At 36.6% G+C, this 24,760-nt stretch overlaps 1 protein-coding gene across 4 annotated transcripts in view; it reads left to right on the top strand.

Moving 5' to 3' along the window:
- ACSL6 (acyl-CoA synthetase long chain family member 6) overlaps positions 1-24,760 on the top strand; it is a 140,459-nt gene that overhangs the window by 12,565 nt on the left and 103,134 nt on the right. Inside the window, exon 1 of one of the 4 annotated variants that reach the window (XM_051978217.1) lies at positions 24,310-24,449. The exons of the other annotated variants lie outside the window; for them this stretch is intronic. The gene's annotated coding sequence lies outside the window, so the exon portion shown is untranslated. Of the gene's footprint in view, positions 1-24,309; positions 24,450-24,760 lie in introns of those variants that run through there. 4 annotated transcript variants of the gene reach the window in all.

Here is a 24,760-nt window from a genome sequence, read left to right as displayed (position 1 = left end):
TGGGAGCTCACATTCCAGCTGAGGAGACAATTCATCGGAATGGGACTTAAATTGAGACGTTCAAATCACATCTAGGGTATTTTGTTTAATTCTAAGCAGCACATTTTATGGAAGACATTGATAATCTGGAATTTATCCAAAGAAAGATGACTAAGATGGTGAAAAGACTAGACACCAGATCATATGAGGATCAGTGAATAACCATTTAATGTTTAAGTTACAGCAAATTGAGAATTAGATATGCAGAGAGGCAAAAAATGATAGCAATTTTCAAGTATTTGAAGGAATAGCATGTGAAAGGGGGGGAGTGGTGTTTGCCTTGGCCCCAGAAGACCAAAAGATGGCACAATGGATAAAGTGCAGGTCCTGAATTCAAATTTGGCCTCACACATCCATTAGCTGTGTGACCCTGACAAGTAGCTTAATCTCTGCCTCCTTCAGTTTCCTCATCTGTAAAATGGAGTAGATAATAATGCCTACCTACCTCCCAGATTTGTTATAGGGATCAAATGAGATCATATTTGTAAAGTGCTTAGTATAGTATTTGGCTTATAGTACAGGCACTTAATAAATATTTGTTTACTTCCTTCCTTTTGTCCCTCTTCCCTCTTTCTCTTCTTACCTCTCTCCCTCCCTTCCTTCCCCTCTCCCTTTGTTTTTTTTTCCTTCTCTTCCTTCTATCCATCCTCCTTCCTTTCTTTCTTCTTTCTTCTTTCCTTCCTTCCTTCCTTTCTTCCTTCTTTCTTTTCCTTTCTTTCTTCTTAAAAACATAACTCTAAGAAATAAGTAGAAGTTTCAGAGAGGCAGGCAGGTTTAGGCTAGATAGAAATTTTTGAGAACCAAATCTATCCAAAAGTAGAATGGATCACCTAAAGAGGAAGGAGATTTTGCCAGGAGATTTTTTCAGGTATATTTCAAACTAAGTGACTCTTAGATCCCTTCTAGGTCTGAATTTCTGTGGTGTTCTGGATTTGTAGAAGGAAGCGTATTAGACTCTTGCTGATACCATTTTTTTTTTTAAAGATGGTTTGTGCTTTTTGCTGTTGGTGGTATGACACAGAGAATTGTGATTCATGCAGGAGGAACAGAATCAAAGCTTGGGAGAGAACAACCAATGGGAAATGGAGTTGAGCAAATCTCTTCTAATACAAAGCTTGGGCTCCCTAGCACCCTGTCCATGTGGTGGACCAGAAGAGGGCTTTTATTTAAGCTTACCCGTAGAGGGCTGGAACTCTGGAAAGGTATACTTGAATCAAGGACAGCAGGGTGCTTATAGTTAAGCACCCACTCAGTGTGATTGATGGGCTAATGGTTCTCTAGTTAAACATATACTCTGTAATGTAATGATTAAGCACTCTAGTTGGCTTATACTTAATGAGATTTGGTGATGTAATGGCTACAGTTGGCAATGCTCAGTTGCTGTAGTGATGTGATCTTACTGAGGTATTTAAGCACTGAGAGGACTGGGAATTGGGAGTCTCAGCCACAGACATAGGAGAAGATGCCAGACTCCAGACCCCAGACTCCGGATTCCATCTCTGACCAGCCTTGTGGTGGCTCTCCTTCTTTCACTCTTCCGCTAAGACCAAGGACCAAGGCTGGTCCAGAGATCATCCAGAAAGCTAGTCTAGTCATTACACCTACCCATGCATAAAGCAGGATTCCCCAGCTTTCTAGTTGGAACATTCTTGATTCTCTAAGGAATCTTGAAATTTGTCAGACCTTAGATGTAGTTGGCCCCATGTATTAATTTCACAAAGTATCTTCCTCTTTCCTTAGTTTCTCTCCAAGCAGATTTATTGCCCATAACCCACAACTTATTGAATAACTGATTCAATGCCTTCAAAATGCCATCCTCAAGGAGGTATTTATTAACTTTCTTTCACCAGCTGTGAGTCAAGATATGCTCATCCTGGCCCATCCTGGAATGCATTCAGAATGGGAGACATAAAAAATGCATTTGTGACTTGAGTGAAATTACCGAGGGAACTTTAGATGGTCTATTTCTCCAATGCTCTTGAAATCTTTGGTGAAGACCAGCATCCAATTTTATTTTATTTTTTTTTTTTACTTTATGACCCTACCAGAAAAGTTCACCCATAAAATCTACACAGAAATTCCAGCCAAAGCACCTGTCTAAATAGGAAGACTTGATATGTCACACCTTTTCATGTATACAAATTGTCTGTAAATTAATAAATAGTTATTTTCTGGGTCAGCCCTGATTGGGATGGGGGAGGAGAAGGCAAAGCCATAAATAGAATGTGTTGCTTAGGGTTTTGCTCAGAGGGACCAAATTTAAAGGATATAGACAACATGTAGCAATAGCTACAAGAAGTCAGATGAACAGGGTTTTTTTTGTTTGTTTGTTTGTTTATTTTTTGTTTTTTAAGGGTCTATTATGTACCAGGCATTGTGCTAAATAAGCATTGGGGATAGGAGTACAAAGAAAAACAAAAAACAGCCTCTTCTCTCAAGAAACTCATAGTATAATGGGGAAACTATGTAAAACTATGTACATGAAAACTATATGTAGGGATTGATGTAAAAACCATGTAACATGTATAAACTATGTACAAGCAAGATAAAGATAGAAAGGATAGATTAGGAACACTTAACACATGATAGGCATTAGCAGTTAAGGAAAATTGGGAAAAGTTTCTTAGAGAAGGCAGGATTTTAGCTGGGGACTTGAAGAAAGCCAAGGAAGTCAGGACACAAAGTGGCTTTCAGGCATGGAGTGGAGGAGATATAGGGAAAAGGCCAGAATGAGGAGGTGGAGTTCTGTGTCAGAAGAGCAACAAGGGTGCTAATCTATCAGATTATAAAGGATTTTAAAAGATAGGATTTTATAGTTTATCCTGGAGATAATAAGGAAGCAATGGAATTTACTGAATAAGAAATGGAGAGGGTATGATGGCAGGGTCAGACTTGTGCTTTAAAAGATTAATTTGGTAATTGAGTGGAGAATAGACTGGAATGGAGAGAGGCTTGGGATAGAAAAACAAATTTACAGATCACTACAAGTGGAAGTGTTAGGTGCTTATACCACGTTGGTGGCAGTTTCAAAAGAGAGAAAAGTAAAAAAAAGAGAGAGAAAAGTTAGCATTAGTTAATTGTTGTTCACTCTTCATTTTTGAAAAGGACCAATGACATATGGGAAATGATTTGCTTGTAGTCAACTTCACTGAGCTATTTGATAGCAGGCTAGGATGAGCTCCCTTTTTGCCACCTCCACATTGACTCCACCTCCCCACCCCCCCATATTTGGCAATCAGTGTCAAACCAAGTTTGATGAAGGTCAAACTTGGTGCCATTAATCCTTGACTTGATTTGCAGTATTTGCCATGTCACAAAAATCCCTAATTATGATGTTGCCCATAGGTGACGTAAGCCTTGCACTGAACCAACCATTCTACCATGTGGTCCCCTGTGTTTTCTCAAGAACAGTGAAATTCATTCATTTATTCAATAGCTGTCTTTTAAATGCCTGCTGTGTTTCAGGATCCTATTGTGTCCTGCTTTCTAGAGCCCCCAAGTTGGGGTATATAAAGTACAGGTTAGCTCCCTGGAGGGCCTCAGGATCAGCCAGAATCAGGATAAATCAAAGTCCTTAGTCTTTAGGAGGAGAAGTGAAGGAGGCAGGCAAGCTGCCACACAGCTTGCCAAAGATGTATTCTGGATTCTGGAGCCTGGAGTCTCCAGCCTCTCTCTTCCTCATCCTGCTACCAAGTGACTTTGACTTCTCTGTCCCGGCCCTCCAATCCTTGCCTACGATTATCTCAACATCAAAAATTCAGCAAGCACCGATGGTGAGAAGAGCCATTACATCACCATCTCATCTAAATATGTAAATAGAGCCATTATCTCACATTAAATATGTAATTAACCTTAAGTACTCTGTTGTTTGATTCAAGCACACCTTTTTGGAGTTTCAGCCTTCTGCGGGGGTGACAAAATATACTGTGCTTTCTGGAGCTCACACACCACGATGAGTAAAATATTGTGTCCTGCTTTCTACAGCCCCCAAGCTGGGGTGACAAAACATAAAACATACTGTGCTTAGCCCCCATGCCGAGATGATTAAAATATACTGTCTTAAAAGAGAAGTGATGAGGAGGGACTCCTGAGAATGGTGGGAAAATGGAGTCCATTTATTCCAAGTTCTTTCCCCTTTTTATACCCTCATACTCTTATGTAACAAAAATAACACTGGGCATGTGCCAAGTATATACTGCATGTGGGACCACATGAACAACTTGCTATTGTACATAGTTTGCCACTTGGTATCACTCTTCCACCTGGTATCACTGTGCTTCAATCACAGCACAGGTTGTCACCGCCCCCTGTCTTCTCAGGAAAGCCAAGAACCCTTAGGGGAGATGAGGAGCTGAACCAGACATTGTCAGCAGGTTCCCTCTGGGCTGAAGAGTCTTATTCCTCACCCAGAATTCTCCTACTGTCTGTGACCCTCTATATGATCCTGTGCCAGGTCTAGAGAGCAAAAATTTCTGTCCTCATGGATCATCTAGCATAGTGGTTGGCACACACCAACACATGCTATACAACAGACACATTACAGAATAATATATTAGTATAGTAACAGCATAATATATCATAAAATAACAGTATTTTAATCATAAAATATTATTTTAGTTATAAAATAATATTTTAATCATAAAATACTATTTTAGTTATATTAATATATTAATTACATTATTTTATTACTATATTTAAAATAGTATATTAATCACAAAACATTTATTAAACACTATGTGCAAGGCACTTAATACAGGGGATATAATGTAAGGTTAAAGACAGTCTCTGTCTTCAAGGAACTCACATTTTAAATTAGGAAGATAATATATAAATAACTTGGCATATATATATATATAGCATATATATAGCTATATAAGATAAGATAAAAAAAAAAGACTGGTACAAAGAAATTCTGTGTGGGCCAGTTTGGGAGGCAGGTCCTCTGGAATCCAGCCCACTTTTTTGCCATTGTATTGTTACACAAGTATTTCAGTCCTTGCTGGTAAATTGCTTTCTTTTTAGGCACCTAGAGCTGATGTATTTTTCTTAACGGTTTTCCTGAATTTGGACCAAGAAAGAAAGCTGGAAAAAAACTAATAATGTTTTGGGAAAAAAACAAAAAACCAAAAAACAAAGACACAAAATGTACTTGTTAAGGATCTGAATTCTCAGGAGCCTCCTGGCAACCCAGGTAGTACCTGCTAGGATTTCCTAGTGTCAATAACCACTACATTTTATGTCCCCATAAATTCCGTGGGTTACTCTCTGTTCCTTTCTATCTGCAATCTTTTCATTCCATTCTTGGACATTTTGCTAAGGGAGGTTATTTTCATCTTGAAAGAGGCTAATATAGAGTCTAGAATCAGGATGCCAGGTGACTTTGATGTATCTGACAGACAAAGGGCAGAAATGATTTAGGATAGAGGAAGAGGAGTTTATTTGGAAAGGAAAATCAACTTGGCAAAATTCAAGATGGAAAAGAATTAGAAGTATGGCCCCAAGTTATATGAGGCCAAAATAGACAAATTCTATCTGGAAAAAAAAAGAATTAAGTGAAATCCTCAAGAAGTTTACAGTCTTAATAGGGAAATGAAAGACATGCCATCTGACTAGAGAGAAGGTTACAGTGACAGGTGCATAAGAGGAATAGAAATAAAGTGCTATAGGGAAGAGGGTTAGAAGGGGAAAAAAATCACTTCAATGTTCAGGGATCAAAGAATACTTTATGGAGTCAGTGGTATTTAAATTGGACTTTGAAGGATTTTCTTTTGAATCAGATATGTAATTTCACTGACAGAAAGAATTCCCATTGAGAGGATGCCCATCGATGTGAGAATGGCTGAATAAATTGTGGTGTATGATTTGTCATGGAATAATGTTGTTCTCTGGGAAGGAATGAGCAGAATGCTCTTAGGAAAAAACAAACAAACCAGAAAGTCCTCCATGAACTCAAGCAAAGTGAAATGTACTGTATATAAAGTAATAGCAATGTTGTGAATGACCAGCTGTAAATGATTTTGCTATTTTCAGCAGTACAATGATCCATGGTTACTCTGAAAGACTTATGAAAAATCCTATCCATATCCAGAGAAGAAACTGATTGTGGCTGAATACAAATTGAATCATTAAAAAAAAAAAAAAAAAGAATTGCACCAGTTTATATATTGGATAACCTGTTATCATGGGGAGGGAGGAGGAGAAGAGGAAGGGAGAAAAATTTAGAAAACAAGGTTTTGCAAGGGTAAATATTGAAAACTATCTTTGTATTTTGAAAAATAAAAAGCTTTATTTAAAAAAAAGAATTCACAATAAGGAAACCTGAGGCAAGTTCTGATAAGATAGCATCCACTTTACATTTAGAAAGTTCCTTAAGGTGGTGAGTAAATGACCTTTCTAAGGTCACTAAGCCAGGAAGGGATCGAGGCTGAAAGGTTTTCTGTTTCTGAGATTGATTCTCACCTTGCTGAGTTTTCGATAGGCAGAATTGGTCAAGGGAGACATTGTGGGGCAGAAGGAAGGCCATAAGCTGAGTGCTAGCAAGTCATTTAAAGTGCCTGGAAATTTATCACATTTTTAGTCTTGGATTGGGGCAAGATTAAGTATAATAATATAAACATAATAATTAACATTTAAATAGCACTTTAGGGTTAACCACACACTTTACAAATATTATCTCATTTTATCCTCCCCCAAACTCTGAGAAGTGCTATGATTAACCTCACTTTAAGAATTAGGAAACTGGAACTCAGAGTATAATGCCAGAGAAACTGAGGTAAGATAGAGATTAGAGGGTCTTTAATATTTTATTTGAAAGGGAGAGATTATGCTGGGGACATGCTGCCCCCAGGGCTGATGTCCAAAGCATGCAGCAACCAATGTGAGTTCTCAATGACATACACACACACACACACACTGGTGGTTAAGCTACAGGGATAGTACAGGGGTAGACTGAGGCACGGGCGAAGTCAGAGCGCTGAGAGAGGGAATCGGACTATCAATCCGGTTGATAGGGTTGGGGGAGGCATGGGATATTCTGATAAACTGGGATTACAGAATGGGGAGAGGCACTGACATTCTGATGATGTCTAAGACAGAAGGTCTTTCTCCTTATCTGGATCATGTGATTAGGAGGGAAGGGTGGTATTGCAGGATTGAACAGAACAATTAGGAATTGAGGCAGAACAATTTAGAGAAACTGGTCAGGACAATAAAAAGAAACTGTGGCACAACAAGAGAGATTAAGTGATTTGTCCAGAATAATGCCACTAGTGTATCTGAGGTCAAATTTGAACTCAAGACTTCCTGATTCAAATCAAGTACACCATCTACATTGCCACCTAAGTAAAATCATGTTTGACAACTTGGCTTCCAGGAGGACGGCCATATTATCCAACAACCTCTTTGGAAGAACCAAAACATATGCCATTGGTCAAGGTTATTCTGACTCCTGGGAGGACCTCCTTCATTCTTTGAAGATACATAGCTCTCAAGTTGGTTTCTGAATAAAATTTCTTAACTGCTTTGAGTCTGAGTGTCCTTTAAGGACAAATGCTCACAAAATACTGGGTTTTAGTCCTGGCTAGTAAGTTGCTTTTCTATTTACTCACCCAGAGCTTAATTAACTTTTGTCATTGATAGATATTTCTTTTGGAGTTTGGACCTGGTAGACACAAGAAAAAAAATTGAAAGTGTTCACTAGTAAACATTTGGGGGATGTGGAGAGCAACACCAACAAAAATAGTCCACCAAAAATACCGATTACTCCCTAACAGCTGAATTTAGGAAACCTTACAGAGATGATAATAATTGTCATGCAGGTCTACACCTGTTCTCACTCCAGGAAACTTCTGATGGATAGAGTGATCTCACATGATCACAAAACATATCAACTCTCTGTGTTACATGAACAGCTTGGTAATGGACATTTCTGGTTGATGCTCTGATAACATATAAAACCCTAAAGCCCTAGAAGAGATTTTCAGTGAAAATCAAAGGGGTGTCCATCCTGAATTCATCAAACTCTGCCGCTTCCAAGCTGCATTCCCCAGCAATACTTGGTCCAAAATCCATCCTGACCTGAAAGGAATTTTTGTTGTGCAGTGAGAATAGCTCCAGTCTGGCCAGACTTGTGAGCCAGAGTGCAGGATAAAAAACCCTTTCATATGACAGGCTGGGGAGAGTGGTGTGATGCTGAGGCTTGCCAACAACAATTCAAGCTTGTGTTCCATTTTAAAATGTCTATTTGCATATCCCCCCATTCACTCAATTTGATCAAACACATTTGAAAAGGCAAAGTTCTCAGCCATTGAGACTAAAGAATGAACTGCCTGAACACTGAGCCCTGGACTTTTAACACTTTGAAAACTGCCAACTTAGAGTCGGGGATAGAAATTATAAAGAAGCTGCTGTCCCATCTTGAAGGAGGCCACATTGGGGAGATGTATTTTACTTGTGATTTACACAGATCCAAAAACTGGGGATTAAATTAAAGATTTTTGTAAGGGTGGAGATAGTTGTTCCAGGAGCTAAGAAGAAGGATCAAAGGGTATGGGCATCTCATTGTGGTATTTAAGCCACCAATTTCAGGCCCCAGTAGAGAAATCAGGAAATGGCACCATTCAAAAGAAAAAGTTCAAATTCTCAATTTCTTTTCTCATAACCCTCTCTCTGCAGTGAGAAAAGCAATGGGAGAGGATCTGAAATTGAGTATTTAATAATGCAGGTCATTTTTCAGATATGCATTTATATTATATAGGGATCCCATTTTTACTGCTGGGGTGTATTTCAAGTTGTGTGGTTATCTATGAGTTATCTAAAGCAGTAATAATGCACTAAGGGGTATTCTGTTTTCAGAAGAATTATAGACTTTGAAGTATCTGTAAATCAAAATGTACAGGAAATTAGTCAAAATAACAAGATCACTATCAATCTTCATGTTGTCTTATCATTCTTGAATACATTAAGGACCTGTGATTTCTCGTGGGAACTTCTGGTATAAGGAACCCCTTACTTCTTTCACTCAATCTTCAGTACATCCAAAATATGTGTTCTTTGATTACTCATCCTAGGTCACATCTAGTCATCTAGTAAGTGTCAGAAGCTGAATTGGAATATGAGGCTTCCAGACTTCCAAGTCAAAGCTCTCTCTCCTCTAAGTCAAGTTGCTTCTCTTTATCAGTTCAAAAGGGCTATGAACTGTGTTTTTAAGGAAAAGACACATTCATTGTCTAAACTTAAGTCACTTTGGAGTTTTTGCTCTTTATCATTTTTTGATTGTTTTTTTATTGCTGTTGTTGTTTTAAATAACAATGCCTTACAAAGAGCAAGAGTAGAATAGTGAATAGAGAACTGACCTGGGAGTCAGGAAAGCAGGATCACATATTGATTTAGAGTGACCTTATAAGTCATATACTTCTTTCATTTTATATATGAGGAAACTGAGTCTCAGATTGGTTAAGGGATTTACCTGGTTACAGAACCAATATCTGAAATATACAATCTCTGCCATTTTGTCTTATGAGCAGAACAATTTTATTTTTCATTGAATCTGCATTTTTATTTAAGTTTTCCTCAGATCTTTCTAAGACATTGCTTCATTATCATTTTGTCTTCTTACTCTTTTTTTTTTTTTAACTAATGACGAATCATTATTAATATAATTTTTTAAAAATTGAAAACACTAGTTTTTCCTTTATTTCCCTCAGAGAGCTTAGTATCCAACCTAATGTATTTTGTGATCGAATCTTATTTGGGGGGTCATTGCTGATGTTTACTTATTTTTCCATTCTATTATTCTTCAGTTTGGGTTCTTTTAATCCAAAACATTCAACATGCAACTTTTGGTTTGAGAAGATTCTTTTTCCTGCTTGCTAATGACCTTGAGAATTTTCTTTTTCTTTTTTGGAGAAATTCTATTGTGAGGCTTTTTACTCCCCTTCCCCTCTCCCCCATAGACACATTTTTTTTTTTTAATTTAATGGCATATTCTAGGCAATAAGATTATAAGCATTTATTAAGAACTTACAATCTTCTAGATACTGTGCTATAAACTAGATACAAAAATACAACCAAAAAGAAAGATAGACTTTGCTCTCAAGGGATTTACATTCTAAGGGAGGAAGACAACAAAAGGGAATTAGAAAGATGGGTCATGGTTTTGAAACATAGGGACAGGAGAGGAATGGAGGCTGGCCTGGGCCTCTTTTGGAACTAGAGGCTCCAGAAGGAACTCACCAATGGGAAAAGGGACTAATCCTAAACAAAGAATATTCTATCTTGAAAAAGCTTAGAGGGATTGGTTAGATGTTCCAAGGCAAGCAGGCCCCAAGCGCTGAAGGAATTTCTAAATTGAGACAATATGGTGTGGAAGTCTGGGAGATAGGAATAAAATTGTTATAAATTCCCAAAGACTTTTATTTTGTTAAATTCAGTGGACTTTTTAAAGTTTCATTCTCTTCACTGTCTCTGTAGTCAGTTCTGGTATCATTAGTTTTGAAATCACAAGTTTGTTCCAGTGCAATTGAGACATTGGGACAGTTTGAGAATAACATGAATTTTGTGTTTGCTTATGCATGATTTTATTAATGAGGAAACTGCTATATGGTGGTGGGGTATTCATCATGGAGGTAGCCTTTATGAACGTTTTGGTGGATGAGATTGGTGGCTGTCACCATGAAGTGGGAAGAGGAGATTCCTCAAGAAAAGGAGATAAATGTCGGGCTCCAACTAGTAGAAAGCAATACTATAGTAATCTTCTTTCACTCAGGATATTTTGAGAGCTACTAAGGATGAATGGGTAATAATACCATAGGGAGTAAGAATGGGGTTTAGAGAAACAGGCTCAGAAAAGAAGAGAAGAGAGGGAGTCACTTTCCCTCAGTGCAACCTGAGAACACACTTGAAGATCACCTGCCTCCCTTGACACCACTACCACCAAGTTACCTGTCTAAGAAAAGCTGAGCCATCACTACCTCTGTGGACATGAGACTGGCACTGTAGTGAGAGAAGTCTAAGGCACCTCTTAAAAGACTATGCCAAAAGTCTCCAATTCCCCATTACAGGGTGATTCTACCTATGCCCTTCACAGGGCTAGCATTGTCAGTGTCCTGGATGCCACAGTAGGAGTACCTCATGTAGCGGTTATGGTGACTTCCTCTGCAGCTGACTTTGAGAATTGTCCCACTAACCCTATTTCTCCCATAAGCTCTGTGGGTTTCATTGTGTAATTTCTGGAATTTACCACCATGTCTCAGCTGCTTTCTCATCTTGGAACATCTATTCATCTCTGTAACCCTCATCTGCCATTGGAAAACTCTTCCTGTGGCCTCTATTTTGGGGAAAGAGGCTAACTAGGCCTTGTATCCTTACCTTCCCACATTACCCTTCCAACTCTGCTTATGATTCTTGGGATTTTGTCAAGATTTCCATCTCTACTCCACTTTTTGTCTCATTTTTATGCATTGCCTTCTCTCACTAAAAATTAGTAAATGTGAGAGCCAAGGACTGTCTTTCTTTCTTTCTTTCTTTCTTTCTTTTTTTTTTTTTTTGACTTAATTTATATCCTTGTTGCTTAGCATAATACCTGAGATATAGTAAGTGCTCAATAATGCTTGTTGATTGACTGATTGACCTATTTAACATTTGTAAATGAGTTCCTTTTTCTATTCCTTTTTGTCCATCAAAAGTGTACCTAGCAATATTGTCCCAAACAGGCAGCATAAAATTAACTTTTTCAAGGCAAGTTTATTTTCAATTTAATAGATCCTAGAACATGTGGGGAAACGCAGAAAGATACTGAGAGACCATTTCTGAAAAATTGTTAGAATATGGAGAGAAGGTTGATGGGCAACATTTGCTGGCTTTCTATTTTAACTATTTATTCTTGTTAACTAGATATGAAAATCAATTGTTTCTTATCTGCTGAAGGAATACAAGCCCAATCAGCATCCTCTAAATTTTGGTACACTGGGAGAGGGTCTGTCTCTTTGTCCTAGTTAAAATCATCATTTATGACAATACCATACTTTTAATCAGTAGGGGCAAACTTAAATAAAAATAGGGGCCACAATCCATATATAAGGAATCCTGTGGGCCAAATATTGACTTAGTTTTAAAATGTAATGTTTATGTTTTATTTTAGTTTTGTTTTGTTAAATAGTTCTCCAATTATATTTTAATTTCAAATTATCTTTCACTCAGTGTTCTAGCTCACCTGTTTCTTCAACTCCAAGTGTTAGATCTTCCTTTGTATTATTTCTCATTTGATCCCCTCCTTTCCATTTTCATGGCCACTACTCTGTTCAGACTCTCCTTATCTTTCCATTGAACTAGCTTCTGTCCGTCCCTTTCTCTCTGTGTGTTTCTGTCTCTCCCTGTCCAACACACTGCTTTTCTTGCCAGATAAATCCTATCCATGTATGAGGGGCAGGTAGGTAGTAAAGTGGATGGAATTAGGCAAATGCATTTTCCTGAGTTCAAATCTGGCTTCAGTCACTTACTAGCTGTAATCATTTAACCTTATGTGCCTCAGTTTCCTCATCTGTAAAATGACCGGGAAAAGGAAATGACAAACCACTCCAATATCTTTGTCTTGAAAACCCCAAATGGGATCATGAAGAGTTGGAGATGACTTAAAAAAATAACTAACCCAAAAAATAACTAACAAAAACAAAAATGACCATACATTACTGCCTCAAAACAATTTTTCTATGTACATTCAGCTCAACTCAAACATTAGTCTATCTGGGATAGGACCTGTATCTTCCATTACTCACACAGGGTTCAGAGCAGGTGCTCAATTAAATCTTAGTGGTTGCAAAAGAACATTTGTAGAGCTTGGAAGACTTCAGTGATTGCATGATGAATGTTTTTCCCCCTTCAAATGTCCTCAAGCAACCCAAATCTTTTTAGGTAACTAGACTCTTATATCTGAAGCCAGAACATTGACATCTCTGTGACATCCATGTCCACAAAGGAAAAAGGGCTCATATGGCATCTAAAGGACTTGGCTTTGCTGGTAGAGATATCCTGGCCAAGAGAATAGGAAGCTCTTCTTGAATGTCATTTAATATGGTGTTTGGCAAAGCCTTCCACCCGGATATTAATCTTGGTTATATGCACAGAAAGCATTTGTTAATGTCAATCTGCAGAAGGACTTCCTAGGTACTGTACAAATCTCATTCTATGCCCTGCCCCCAACCTCCTTTTTAAGAGCTTTGACAAATGTTATAAGCACATCATGAGTACAACAAAGAGGCAGCAAAATCACAAGCTAAGCCATTATATTAATATTTCAACAGTCTGTGATTTTGTAGGATCACAGAATTAAAAATGGAAGGGATCGATTCCTTAATTTTAAAGATAAGAAAATTGAATCCCAGATAGTTGGAATAGCATGCTCATAATCACAGAGGCAATGTGACAAAGATGAAATTGGAATCTAGTTCCTCTAGATTCCAAATTTAGAGTTTGTTATATAGTACCTTACTATGTTATTACTGATTTCATTAATGTTAATTTTCCCTCCACTGACATGGAGAGATCATAATCCCTGTGGGCTTTACCCTGAGTGAATGAATAAAAGGCATTTATTAGCAACTTACTATGTGTGAAATACTATGCTAAGCACTAGGGATGCAAATAGGGAAAAATAATACAGTCCTTAATCTTAAGGAGCTCACATTTTAATGTGACAGCATATATAATCAGTATTATATATATATATATACATATATGTCACTATAATATATACATATGTCACTATGATATATGTGTCATGATAAAAATAAATAATAGCTAGTATTTACATAGAGCTTTAAAAATTTACAAAAGTACCTTACAATTAATTATCCTATCTTATTCTTACAATAATCTTAGGAAGATAGACACAACTTGTGGTGTTTTTCTTCATCTTTAAAATATAATAATATGATGGTTCTCTCTGGGAGAAAGCAGGTTTCTCGGGGAGGTTTTCTGGAGGCAGCCTTAGTTTCAGTCAAAGATAATAATCACCCAAATGCAGCCAGCTGGTAAAAATGCAAACATTTATTTTCTCCTTCCAAAATAGCCCGGTTAGTTGAAGCCTATCTCTCTGCTTGGTTCTAAGAGCTCTTGCAGCTTTGTCCTTTGCTTCTGCCTCTGCTTTCTTCAGCCTCCAGAGCCAGCACCAAGTTGAATCTGTCTTGCCTCTGAGAGAGGGTTTCTGGCTCTAAATCTCCCAGAGTGCTCCTCTCCGACCCCAGTCAATGTTCCGAAGTAAAACTCCTCACTCAGAGAGGGCTTCTGGCTGAACTCACTTGACGCTCCCCTCAATCTAAATTCAGCTGAACTTCCGACTGAGTCCGCTTCTTATATATCATCTCCCAAAGGTTGACTCCTCCTCCTGGAGGCACACCTAAGGGAGGTGTGAATTCACAAAGTTACAAAGTTTGCTTTGTGAATCTCCCATACTTGTGAACTCCAATGAGTACTGGTGTGAACACAAGCATTGTATCAATTAGTTCTACTTAATACCTTGTTTCAGGTTCTGACCCAAAACATCTCCTTGTAAGATCAGATCAATGATACTGAAACATGCTAAATTAGATAATGATTGTCTCTATCAATTCTAATGACTTAACAGTTTGTAAAGATTCCAACAACAACTAATAAGTATATGAGGCTGGATTTGACTTCAGGTTTTCCTTGCTCCCAAGAGCATTATACACTGAACTAGCTGCAGAAATTAATAATTCACTAGCTATGTGGTCTACTGGATAGAGTGCCAGGCCTGGAGAAAGGAATATTCCTGAGTCAAAATCTGACCTCAGACATTAACTAGTTGTTAGGCAAGTCATTCCAACTACTGCCTGCCTCAGGTTCCCCATCTATAAAATGAGCAAGAAAAGAAAATGACAATTCCAATATCTCTGTCAAGAAAATTCCAAAGATATCACAAAGGGTCCCACATGACTAAAATGATTGAACACAAGTTTCTGGTAGCTAAAATTTTAAAATTTAGCTGGGATGATTCTTAGACAACACACACAGGATTAATCACTTTTCCAACTTGCCAAGATTTTCCACAGATATTCTTAAATAACTAAGGCTAGCTACCCAAATATGGCAAGATACTGTACCATAGGCCATGGACATAAAAAAAAAATCAAAGAAATAAAGTATATATATATATATATATATATATAATAGAATTTAAAGCTAGAACTTACATTAATAATCATCTATCCCAAGTCCTTCCTTTGACAAATGAGAAAACTGAGGCCCAATTTTTCATGTATTTATTTAAAAGTTAAATAGAAAATAGCAAAAGAAAAAAACAAGAAAAGAAAAAAGACAGAAAAAGAAAAAAAATTCATGTACACAGCAAAACTTGAGAGGATTTAAAATATGTAACAATAAATTTTCATTTCAAGAAAGCATATAAAATAATAGAAGAATTTTATATGCTTTCTTGAAATGAAAATTCAAAACAGAAGTATTCACAACTTTCCATCTTTGCTTCTTTGTAAATTTTTTTGTACTTTGCTATGCACTTTTTATTTTATTTTATTTTATTCATTTTTCTCCTTTCTTTACCCTCTCCCTCCTTCCTCCCTGAGGCCCTATTTACAAATGGTTTATAAATCAGTTGTTTGTAATTTAAAACACATTTCCCATAAAAATGGAATACTACAGAATGACCAGGTTCCCATATAAACTTATTGTACATATATATTTTTAAATTTTGTATTAAATTTTTTGTATTATTTGTACTAAATATTTGTATATTTAAAAATAGAAAAAATACAGTCATGCCCCACCTTTCCTCTTTGACATTGGCACATCCCTTTAGGAAGTATGCTGTGTTCATATAGACGGGATATTTTCCAGTCTATCAATCATTTATCAATTATTTATTAAGTGCCTACCATGTGCCTGGTACCATGATGGTAGCTAAACATACAGATAAAAATAAAACAGGAATTTATATCCTATCAGTGTTCTAAGTCTTAACTAAGAATAGCAATATTCATAATTTAGGGGGATTTCCATATATTATGCAAGCAAAGAGGGAAAAAGCCTTGTGGGCAATCTCTTACAAGTCCTAAAAATGATTCTTCAAAACGCTGTACATATATAGCTAAAAGGAACTAATCCCTTTACCTAATCTTTATCTTTTGAAGTCCAGAAATGTGAAATGATCTATCTATAGTCCTATAGAAAACAGGGAATAGAACCAGGTTTCAACCTAGTTCTTGGTTCATAACCCTTAGGTTCATCATCCCTTGGTCTCAGACAATTGGTAAACTATTATGAATATTCCCCAAGCTAAAAAGCACATTGCTACAGTATATTCTTTTTATAAAGCAAATTACTCTCCCTACAAAAGGAACCCAAATTTTAAAATAAATGAAATTGGCTTCATTATTTAGATATCAGTCTTTGCTCGTTATCAATAAGGAGGAGATGTTTGCTATGTTGTAAACTCATACTGTAATGGAATTAAAACATTAGTTTGGAACTAGGAAAGGATTCCCTGGAGATATATAAATGATTGTATTAAGTATTAAAAGTATTAAGAAAATGGCTTGGGTGGGTTTTATTGATTTCTTTGCCAGTCCTGATATTTCATAGTTCAGAATTTTTCCAAATTCTGTTCTTCAGAATTGGTTTGACAGAGGGGCGTCCTATAATAAATATTTCACAAAAAGATATGAGTCTTAGAATATATTTAACATATATAGGACTGCTTGCCATCTTGGGGGGGGGTGGAGGGAGGGAGGGGAAAAAACGAAACATAAGCGAGTGCAAGGGATAATGTTGTAAAAAATTACCCTGGCATGGATTCTGTCAATACAAAGTTATTATTAAATAAAATTAAATTAAAAAAAAAACAAAAAAGATATGGGCCTTAGATGTTTGATGAAATTATTAGACTTTCACATTTTGTTAGGATGTTAAAATTTGTTTGTTAAAGTTTTATTTCTAAATATAGCTCCTTCACTTTCTATGTTTAAATTGCAGTCTCACCTCTGCTTTCCCAAGAATCATTTCTTCCAAGAATAATAAAGGATCAAGTCCCAAAGCAAGCAGAACAAATTGCTACTACTAGGCATAAAATGTATCATATTTGTTTTATCATGACCTTGTTAAGTTGCAAATTAACCACAAAATCATTTTGTTATTCCTCCACAATCTGCATTCCCAACTGGTGGGTCAGAGGGTATAAACAGTTTGACAACTCTTTGGGCATAGTTCCAAATTGCTCTCCAAAATGGTTGGATCCATTCACGGCTCTACCAACAATATATTAGTATCCCAGTTTTCCCATATCCCCTCCTACAGTATCTTTTCCTGTCATCTTAGCCATGCATGATCTATTCTTTTTTATTATTATTATAGCTTTTTATTTATAAAACATATGCATGGGTAATTTTTCAATATTAATCTTTGCAAAATCTTCTGTTCCAACTTTTCCCTTTTCCCTCCACCCCCTCACCTAGATGGCAGGTAGTCCAATATATGTTAAATATGTTAAAATATATGTTAGATCCAATATATGTTTAGATCCAATATTTGTATACATATTTATACAGTTATCTTGCTACACAAGAAAGCTCGGATCTAGAAAGAAAGAAAGAAAAAAAAAAAAAAAACCTGAGAAGGAAAACAAAAATGCAAGGAAAACAATAACAGAAAGAGTGGAAATGCTATGTTGTGGTCTACACTCACTTCCCATAGTTCTCTCTCTGGGTGTAGCTGATTCTCTTCATTACTGAACAATTGGAACTTGTTTGAATCATCTCATTGTTGAAGAGAGCCACATCCATCAGAGTTGACATGATCTATTCTTAATAAACAAAGAAGTCTGATTTATTAAGCATTTCTAGGACAAGAAGTTTACTTGACTGAACCAAAGGAGCTGTGTGTTTGACATCCATGGGGTTGTGGGCTCCAGGTATCTCTGGCCCCAGGTATCATATACTTGGAGGCAATATAGCTGGAGGCCTTCCTTGCCCTTTTTCCCTCCCTCACCTTCCCATGATGAGTAAGGTATGAGTAAGCAGAACAGTACTTGCATTTCCTCATCCCAGAAAAAAGAAAGTAAAAGTTGAATGAGAAAAAACCCTGGGTTTAGGCTGGCTATGTGTTTGGAATTACATTCCAAAATCAAACCTGATATTCCTCTCCACTGATCTCTTGAGATTCATCTCTTCAAATTCCTTCCCTACTCAGAGAAGGGATGCCATAAAAGTGTTCAGTCTTGACTAAAAGGGCCTTTAGAGAACCTTAGGTTACCCTGTCTCTCAGCATTTGAAATATCCATCTCTCTAGCCATTATCCATTCATCCTTTCCATAACACTCTTGATAAATCCAGCCTTGATTTGAACACCTGCAGTGAAAAGGCGCTCACCATCTCTAACTATACAACTGAAAAGAGTCTGTTCAAGTATAGGAAAAAGTCAATTTGCTTTATATTTTCTTTCTATGCATTATCACTTATTTATATATTCACATATTGTTTCCACATAGTAGAATTAAGTTCCTTTAAGGCAAGGGATCTTACTTTCTTTTGTCCTTGTATTCTCAATACCTGGAAATAAGCCAGTAAACTAGCATTAAGTACTTACTATAAGTATTGTGACTTTTTCTGTATCTATTCCTACAATGATATAGTTTTGGATGTTTTGGGGCTGGATAATATAAAATTATATGTATTATTTTATTTTTGTCTTATCTTTTTAAGTAGCATTGTACTTTTCAATTATATATACAGACAATTTTTAGCATTTATTTTTACAATATTTTGAGTTCCAAAATTTTCTTCCTCCCTTCTTTTTCCTTATTCCTAAAATGGTGAGCTATTTGATGTAGATTATACTTACTCTTCATGTTAAATCCTTACAAACTGATAAATAAATAAATGATAATTCTAGAGTTATGAAGTTTTTCTCAGCCTCTCTGCAGCTTACTAACTGCTTCAGGGTGTCACACAAACAAGCTTCCTTTTCCTTTTGGTTAAGTTTAGCTAAGACACATTTGAGATACAGATCTAGTTCAACATGTAATAATAATAATAACTAACACATATAAAGTACCCTGTGTCAGGCACAGTTATATCTTATTTGATACTCACAATAATGTTGAGAAGTATGTGCTATTATTATCTTCATTTTACAAGTGAGAAAATTAAAGTTGTGTGGTTTCTCAGGATCACATAGCTAGGAAAATGTTGTCTGGATTAGAACTTGAGTTTTCCTTATTCCAGTCCTAATTACTCTAACCACTGTATTATCCACCTGTGCTAGCACAGAATAATGAATAAAGTGCTATCTTATAGCCAGAATAAAATTTTCCGTTGGTGATCAACTATCATGTGCCCAAGGACATGTCACTTAACTGTTAATGAATCTCAGTTTCTACATTAATGAAATAGAGATGAGAATAAGACCTGTAGCACTTACCTCACAGGATTGTAGTGAGGTTCAAATGAAATATAACCCTAAATAGTTTTTGCCAAATTCAATGTGTTATCTAAATATCAGTTATTTGATTGTAATGATTTTAATATTGGACTAAGGAGCCTACTGCTGAGGGGAACTCATAAATAGCCAATCCCTAGGGCCATTGCAGGTGCTCTTAATTTCCAAATGTGATTTTGAGAGGCATTAATTCCATTAGTGTATCATTACAAAAGATCAGAAGTGACTGTTATTCTACAAACAGGTGAAGAATTTTTTTTTTTTTTTTTTTTTTACAAAATAGTCTTCTCTATCAGATGAATGGATGAAGGGGAGTATATTTTTGAAGAGGCCATACTAGGTTGGAGCCAAAACTGCATTCAGTTTTGTTTTGTTTTTGTTTGTTTGTTTTATTTTTTTTTTTTAACATAAATGGAGGTGCCAAACTTGAGGAAATATTTGACATAATTTTCCCTGAAATTTGTGTATTTCTCAATCATTTCCTTCTTTTTCTTTAAGGAGTAAGGAAAAACATTATAATCTCTTCTCAGTTTGTAATGCATTTTTACATAGTATCTCCATCTTATACCCATTTACATGTAGCAAAAATGAGTGTTTCCATGAATGACAACTGACCCACAAAATAATTTTTACTTGTTTATTTCTTGGTCTAGAGCTATGATTTTCTAAGCACAGTAGAAAATCCCTATAGTTGATATAGACCTGCAACTTAGCTGTACTTTGTAAGTTTTTTAAATAGTTTTTTTTTAATTTTTCCAAATACATGCAAAGATAGTTTTCAACATTCACCTCTGTAAAACCTTGTGTTCCAAATTTTCCTCTCTTCTTGCCCTCCATTCCCTACTATAGACAGAAAGCAATCCAATATAGGTTAAACATGTGCCATTCTTTTAAATATATTTCCATATTCATCACGTTACACAAGAAAAATCAGATCAAAAGGTGAAAGAAGAGGCAGCTAGGTAGAAAGGAAGAGGCAGTGGATAGAGCACCGGTCCTCAAGTCAGGAGGACTTGAGTTCAAATCTGGTCACCTTGTGATCCCAGGCAAGTCACTTCATCCCATTTGCCTCAGCAAAAAAATAAACAAACAAAACAACCAAAAAAAAAGTGAAAGGAAAAAAAAGAGAAAAAAACAAGCAAACAACTAACAACAGCAACAAAAAATAAAAATTCTATGCTTTGATCCTCATTCAGTCTACATAGTTCTCTCTCTGGATGTAGATGGCTCTTTTCCTCACAAGTCTATTGAAATTGCCATGAATCACTTCACTGTTGAAAAGAGCCAAGTCCATTACAGTTGATCATCACATAATCTTATTGTTGCAGTTTACAATGTTCTCTTGGTTCTACTCACTTCACTCAGCATCAGTTCATGCAAGTCTTTCCATGTTCTGAAGTCACCTGTTCATCATTTCTTACAGAACAATAATATTCCATTACATTCATATACCATAACTTATTCAGCCATTCCCCAACTGATGGGCTCCACTTAATTTCCAGTTCCTTGCCACTACAAAAAGGGCTGCTACAAACATTTTTGCACATATGGGTTCTTTTCCTTTGTTTATGATCTCTTTGGGCTACAGAAATGATAGAGAGACTGCTGGATCAAAGGGTTTGTATAGTTTGATAGCCTTTTGAGCATAGTTCCAAATTGCTCTCCAGAATAGTTGGATCAGTTCACAACTGTACCAGCAATGTATTAGTGTTTCAGTTTTCCCACATCCCCTCCAACATTTATCATTATTTTTTCCTGTCATCTTAGCTAATCTAATAGCTGTGAAGTGGCACTTCAGAGTTGTCTTAATTTACATTTCTCTAATAAGTAGTGATTTAGAGCATTTTTTTTTCATATGACTAGAAATGGCTTTAATTTTTCTCCTGGTATATTTTATTATTCATATAAAAAGATATAATTTAAGACAATAAAAATTCCACTCTAGTGAAGAGATGAGCACATCAGAATGGAACTAATCTTGAAGAAGCCATTTACTCTTGGTGTCTCCTACTCTTTTCTAAGCTCCCCTGGATTCAGTTATTATATTTCTAAGATGACGATCCCATAGACTTTTCAGATTCAGCATGTCTAAAACAACTCATTATCTTTCTCCCTAGACTCAGCCTTCTTCTGAACTTCCCAATTATGATTCAGGATCCCATCATCCTCCTGTTTACCAGGTTCACAATCTCAGTGTCATCTTCAAGTCTCTACTATCATTTATCCCACATATCTTTTTTGGTATAACTTTCAGCATAACTTAAGATCAAAATAGCTTTGTGGCTGTCATATCCTAATGTTTACTTATATTTGGATTTCATTAACACCCCCGAATCCTTTTTTCATATGAATTTCTCTCAAGCCATTTATGGGTTATGGGCTCTACAAATTTGAAAACTTTGACATCTATGTTTTTCTCAATTATCCCATATATCTAATCAATTGCCAATCTTGCCATGTTTACTTCCACAGCATTCCTTAAATGTACCCCTTCCTTCTACTCACACAGCCTCTACCCAGATTGAGATTCTCATTACCTTTCATTTGGACTATAACAATCATCTATTAACAGGACACCCAGCTTCCAGTCTTTTTCTATTGTGATCCATTTACATGGTTGCCAAAGTGATTTTCCTAAAATGTCAGTCTGATCATGTTGTGTAGTCCCCTACTCAATAAACTCTAATGACCTCCAGTTGTTTCTAGGGTACAATGAAAACTCCAGGATTTATTATTTAAAGTTCTTAACAAGCTGGCCTCTATTTTTCCAGTCTTCTTACACATTATTTTCCTTCATGTGTACTATAGTCAGGTCATACTGATCTACTTACTGTTCTTTACATACACGGCTCTATTTCCATTCTACATGTCTTTGTTCTGGCTGTCCCCCATGTCTGGAACACTTTGTCTATTCAATCTACCTTTGAAAACTCCTGGCTCCTTCAATATATGTTTCAAATACCACCTTCTGTAGGAGGCCTTTCCTAGTTGGCCACCTCTCCTTATTCTTTTTCTCCCCATCCTTCATTTATTAATGCTTTCTCCTTTAAGATTACCTTCAATCTATTCTATATGTTCTTATATGTGCCTATCTACATACAGGGAATATGTAAATACTTTATGGCTGGACATTGAGGTTTAATATTCTTAGCTTTCCCAGTCTATTTCTGCACAGTCTGCATTTTTATGGCTCTAAAAATGAGACAAATAACACTTATCCCTGGAGACCCTTGAACAACAGTCAGATAACTAATAGACCATGGGGGTGTGCAGCCCTTTTGACACTGATGAAGCATAAATTCACCATAGGAGGAATATTTATTTCCCTAAGGCCAAGAAATTAATGAATTTCTGTTTTAACACTGTGTAGTTTAGAAAATTCTAGTTAATTTAGTTTAAATATGCAAACATTATTCAGCTCTCTTTTCTCCCCTCCTCCATCAAGTAAAGCATCAGTTTCTTTTTTTTTAATAGTTATATTATTTTGCCAAATACATGCAAAGATAGTTTTCAACATTCACCTTTGCAAAACCTAGTATTTCAAAATTTTCTCTTTCCTCTCTCTCTCCTCCCCAAGACAGCAAGCAAGCTGATATAGGTTAAACATATGCAATTCTTCTAAACATTTCCATATTATCAAAGCATGATTTTCTTAACCTAGACAAATAAATCTCAGACAGAGCTCCTTCAGGGAAAGGGTGCTGGGGAGGGGATGGGGGGAAATGGGAAGGTCATGCTGGATTAAGCTTGAGAATAGCTGATTTATTTGGCACTTTAGTTTGCATCTTCATAGATCCCAGTTGTCTTGAAAAATTCTGACAAAACTGCAAACTAGTGAAAAAGTCATGAGGACTGAAACTGGAGTTTCATTATTACCCCCTTTCTTGATTAAGACTGAAAAGTTGGGATTCAGATGTTCAGAATAAAGACATTCAAACCATCTCAAGTTCAATTCAACCCTAGACCAAATAATACCAAAAGTATACCTGCCCCTGATAGACTTTTTCTCAAATTTAGACTGTAGACTGAAGACTGATAGTCTTGTTAAAAGCTGAAGAATCTTGGGCCTCTCCTGACACATAAGCAGTTTTACTCTCTAAGCAAACTAAGGAGTTCTCTAAGCGGCTTTCTCAGGTCCCATTTTATCTTTCTTTGAGGAGCGCATCAATTTTGCGGAGCTCAGTTACCTGCTCATCTTCATTAACTCTGCTTCCTGTTGTATTCTGCCTCTCTCTTGTTGATGTAGAAATCATCGTGCTTCCTGCTCAGTTGAAATAGCTGGGAAAGGTCTGTTAAAATTACCCAATTGAATATTTTTGTACTCATTCATTCTTGCCAATAGGGAGCTGTTAAATTTCCAATGTGCTTCCGAATGAAAGTGTTAAAAAGCATTTATCATTTAGCCCCAGATGTTGCCAGCAGTGAAAGCATGCCCTTTTAAAGGAGCAGAAGAAAGAGAATGCCTGGCCCATCTGCTCAAGATAAGTCCAGCACAGCCAGGGTTACAGTCTTGGGCAGCATCAGTGAGGTCTCAAATGCAGGCTAAACTCACGTTAGCCAAGCTTAACTCCTTCCAACTGTTTGCAGATGGGGAAGAAGGCAGGGTCCTCTGTAGCCAACAGTTCTTTACTAAGAACTTTTCTGAGCCCAAATTTGAGCCAGATTTCCTCTCAACTCTGCACTGGTTGGATCATAGACAGAGGACACATTCTAAGGAGTAGCCAGTGCATCTCAGAACAGTAAGTCTGTTGCAATCTCTTTGGATTTGTACAGAGGCACTCGCAGCGGCATCCAAGGGCCTTTCATTCTCAAAATGTTGTGAGGGCTCTTCCCCCTGTACAAGTGCAGCTCTCCGGCTGCTCATGAACCTTTATAAAGAGAAGAATTGTATCTGTCCAATAACAAATTTTGATGTCTCCCTTCCCTGAGACATTTCAGAGACTGAAAAGGTAGGAGATGGTCTTCCTGTTTTCTGAAGAGTGTTGGTTGAGGGTTTGTTGTTTGAGAAACAGAAGTAGCTTTGTGATGAATTAGATTATTAGAATGATGTTCTTAAGAAAACTGAGGTGTCATAGCCTCCCACAATGCACCATAGGATTTGATTTTTCAATATGTTCCTTTTGGATTCTAGGGATAATCTGAAGCTTTCTTTTTTATTTTATTGATACTTTTTGTTTTTATATCACTGTCATCTCTGAATATTTCCCTTCCCCAATGCAGAGAGCCAATTCTTTTAACAAATGCTAAAGGAAAAAGGGGA

This window comes from Antechinus flavipes, chromosome 2 (genome assembly GCF_016432865.1).
Source record: "Antechinus flavipes isolate AdamAnt ecotype Samford, QLD, Australia chromosome 2, AdamAnt_v2, whole genome shotgun sequence".
Classification (NCBI taxonomy): Eukaryota; Metazoa; Chordata; class Mammalia; order Dasyuromorphia; family Dasyuridae; genus Antechinus; species Antechinus flavipes.
This window is presented reverse-complemented; position numbering and strand designations above follow the sequence as displayed.